We start from the raw sequence: 4341 nt of genomic DNA, 5'->3' as shown, positions 1-4341 counted from the left end.
AATGCCCAATGACAGATGAATGGATAAAGAAGATATGGTACATATATACAATGGAATATTACTCAGTCATAAAAAGGAACGAAACTGGGTCATTTGTTGAGACGTGGATGGATCTAGAGACTGTCATACAGAGTGAAGTAAGCCAGAAAGAGAAAAACAAATATCGTATATTAACGCATATATGTGGAACCTAGAAAAATGGTACAGATGAACCAGTTTGCAGGGCAGAAGTTGAGACATAGATGTAGAGAACAAACGTATGGACACCAAGCGGGGAAAGCAGCGGGGGTGGGGGTGGTGGTATGATGAATTGGGCGATTGGGATTGACATGTATACACTGATATGTATAAAATGGATGACTAAGAACAACCTGCTGTATAAAAAAATAAATAAAATTCAAAATTGAAAAATAAAAGTGCCTATTATAGCATCGGGCACAAAGAAGATATTTAATAGATTGATAGATGTTGTTTTTTGGGGGAAAAAAAGACACACATTCTTAAATCCCAGTTTTCCACTAGTTATCAACCTTTCCCTGCTCCCCTTCCAGCAATTTCCCATGCCATGGTGTATCTTCACTGTTTTCAGTTTTTCTCTTATTGTTCTCTTAAACCCAAAGCAATTATGTAAAAGAAAAAAAAAATCTAGGGGAGGAGACCCTTGCTTAACCTTATTTGTATTCACTCTTCAATGCAAAGCACTGCCCTAAATATCTCCTTGATTTACTGCATTATTTTATTATGTTTTGTGAGTTGCTCTCTTACCCAGTAGCTAAATGACTAGGCCTTGTAATTTCTCTCCCAGAGAGTAGGGATTAGAAAAAAACAATCTCTTTTTGGTGGGAATCATGAATATTGGGTGTGTAGGGAAAATTTTAGTAGTTTCTTGGCTAAATTTCAGTATTTTTTTCTACACATTCTGAAAAATCTGGCACAAAGTCCTGAAAAATACGATAATCATTTTTTTGTCTTTAACTTTACCCACAAAAAAACTTACTGACAATGCTAGGCAGACCAATTATGGAATCAGAAAGCATTCAGTGATCAGCCATACAGAGAAGCATCATGGAATCAAAGTATCTAGGGAACTGTACAGCAAATGGATACATCAGTATACTAACTAAAGGGCAGACTAGCCTTCTTGACAAGCCTAAACACACACTCTCTTTTCTAAACCAGTTCCTAACATGTGTTTAACGCTGAGCAGGGTACCTGGCATAGCTTCCTTGCTTAAAACACTTCTTTCCCTGGAAGCCTTCCCCAAGAAGTCTTCCCAGGCCTGATCACGTATGCTTTCTCTTATTTTGAATTCCTACCACACCTAGGAATTCATCCTGCTCTTTACTATCATATGCTTGCCTTGGAATCTTTCTCAAACTATTCCATGATTTCTGTCTTGGGCTTCTCAACTAGAACTTCACTGGCAGAAAGAAATCATGACACCTTTTGTATTCCTCACAGATCCTAGCATAATCTGGGTCCAGCAGTCATCACTCAAAAAATGCTTCTAAAGTAATGAATGAGTAAACAGAACAAAAGGACCTATTCATTACTCTGAAGCACCAGCATTATAGTAACCAGAAGGGAAAATAATTGCTTCTATTCATGCCCAAGGTACAAATGAAAAAGTCTGCTTTATAATATATTTTGATTTGTTTGACTTTTTGTGTATTTCACACTATCAACCTGGGTGGTGACAGACAATGGTTTCTGTTTGATTTTATCACATTGCTTTGCTGCTCCCCATTAGCATTTATATACTTAGGAGGATTCCTACTAAAAAAAGATACACAGTTGGCCTTGGTATTGGTTTAAACAATGAGATAATATCAGTAATCCCATGTGGCTCAACCTAAGAACTTCTTTTTGAAGATTTCATCAATGTCAGCCCATCACATCATCAACTGTGATGTGTGTGTTTGTGTTTGGGTACTGGAGAGCTGGAGATTGGATGAGGAAATCTGAAAATTGGCAGAGAGAGAAACTCAGAGGGAGAAATGAAGTAATCTGCTGAAACACTATGTTGCCTGTTTCTAAAACTAAAAAGAAAACAAAATAAAAAATGGATGAGCTTCTACTCTGATCTGAGTTTTGTGAGTTTTGTTTTTGTTGCTTGTTTGTGTATGTTGTTTTGCTCCCCCAAAGGATTTCCATATTCGATCTTTTCCCTTAGAATGCAAGTCAAAACCTACTGGAGGAGAACTCATGAAAGAGGAGGTCTAGGGGTCCAGAACTCCAACGGGGAGGAAGCCTAGGGAAGACTTGGAAGCTGTAGGAAAGAAAAGCACTGACTCACTAAAGCCAGGCAGGGTAGACGTGCTCTAATGCTGGGCTGTCTCTGCTGAACCCACAATTTAAAGTTGCTTAGTAGTGATGTGAGTGCTGTGGCTGTGAAATTGTTATTAATAGGTCAGGAAACCTGTTTATGTTACTATCAGACTAAGAGGTTTTTTAATTCACAGTTGTCTGTAGGCTCCTGAAGAAGAAACCTATTCAATAATGATTTGATAAAGATAAATTTTTGCTTTAAGATTTCTTGAAGTAAATAAAAATGGGTTTAATTTAGCTTTGTTTCCTAAAGGACTCATTAATTATCTCATTATGCTCTTCTTCTTCTAGCTATATTGTCATAAAATTAGAGTGAATATATTTATGGATAAGCAAAAATGTTATTTGATCTCATGGGGTTTTTTAATCATTTAAGCCAACTGTATTATGATTACTTTAATGATTTTTAAATTCATTCTATGTTCTATTCCAAAAAGAGTATTTATTAAAATTGTGAAACTTCACTCTTCTACTGTGTCTGGTTACTGTCTATATAAAATTCAGAATAGTAGTCCAGGAAAACAGAGAAAAATAGAAATTCCTATTTAATAAAAGGGAAAGTAATTTACCAATTATCCAATTAAAACAAACAGAAAAGATGAATTGATGATTTTTAAAGAAAAGCACATCTTCACCTGAAAAATAATCAAACAAACGCAAATCAAAATAATTTTAAGGTGTCATGACACAATTATTAAACTAGCAAAAAAAAGGAAATAAAATTTAAAAACTAACATTAGAAAGATTGGAGGGAATGAGAAAGGTAGGGGGTTCTGCAAATTGCTCACTCTTTCTGGACAGCAATCAAGCATCTGTGACAAGACCTGTAAAATTAGGAGCAGAAACGATATCGTTTTTATCTTTTAATAATCACCATCATATGCCCAGCAGCAGGCACAATTTCTGGTATATATCGGGAAATGAATAAATATTTGATGAAGGAATGAGTGAATGAAATGCTTCCTGCCCATTAATTTGTTAATTCCACTTGGGGAATATGGACAAAAGAATTAACCTAAAAGAAAAATTAAAACTTTTTACAACTATTCATAGTAGTGAAAAACTGGACACATTTCACATGCCCAACAAAAGGGGAGTATACAAGCTTGATTAAATGTTACCTGTAGCATAGATCATGTTTAAACAGTAACAAAATGTGTGCATGAGTTAATATTAGGTCTCTTTGTGGGGACTGAGGGAGCAAACTGGACAGAGCAAAGGAGGGAGCCTAGGTGGGTTCGGGTGTCCTGATAAGAAGTGTCAATTACCCAATGAAAAAAATTTGAAACTGACCAAAACCATTCCAGGAAGTCTAGGACAGACAGTATAGAAACATTGATGTAAGAAACAGAAAAGTCCTGACCATTGAGGAGAGAATGGAAGGAAGGCGCAAAGCACCCCTGTGGCTCACAGTACTCGGCAGATTATAAAGATTTCCTTACCTTTGATTACCTACCTCTATAGACGAAGCAGTTTTAGAGATTTGAAAAGGAAATTTCCAATTGAAAACTAAAATTGAACTGCTCAGAAGCTCAGACCCATAATCAACTCATTACTGAATATCTCTTTTAAGACAACTTGACTTTGAGTCTGCATAAAGCCACGTCTTAGGTGCTACAAGGAAGGCATTTACAGAGAAAACACAATAAGGCTGCAAATGCTCATTGCTAAATGTTAACAGTGACATATTCAAAGGGATGCTGACGTTTTTCAATCAATGGATGTGTTGAAGTATAACAATGGAGCTGAAGGCCAATTTTCAATTGATTTAATGTCATTATAATTGCCAATACATAAGTAAATTTAGATAGAATTTTTGATACTAAGATAATAAAAATGTTTGAGTCTACCAATAATAGGACCCTAAATGTCATCAAAACAATTAGGTCGGGCTTCCCTGGTGGCGCAGTGGTTGCGCGTCCGCCTGCCGATGCAGGGGAACCGGGTTCGCGCCCCGGTCTGGGAAGATCCCACATGCCGCGGAGCGGCTGGGCCCGTGAGCCATGGCCGCTG

At 36.8% G+C, this 4341-nt stretch overlaps 1 long non-coding RNA gene across 1 annotated transcript in view; it reads right to left on the bottom strand.

Annotated features, from left to right (window-relative positions):
* Positions 1–4341, bottom strand: part of LOC129392136 (uncharacterized) — a 131146-nt gene that overhangs the window by 49828 nt on the left and 76977 nt on the right. The gene's annotated exons all lie outside the window — the stretch shown is intronic.

The sequence above is a fragment of the Physeter macrocephalus genome, chromosome 5 (genome assembly GCF_002837175.3).
Source record: "Physeter macrocephalus isolate SW-GA chromosome 5, ASM283717v5, whole genome shotgun sequence".
NCBI classification, from domain to species: domain Eukaryota; kingdom Metazoa; phylum Chordata; class Mammalia; order Artiodactyla; family Physeteridae; genus Physeter; species Physeter macrocephalus.
The sequence above is the reverse complement of the archived record's forward strand: the minus strand, read 5'-3'. Positions and strand labels throughout refer to the sequence as shown.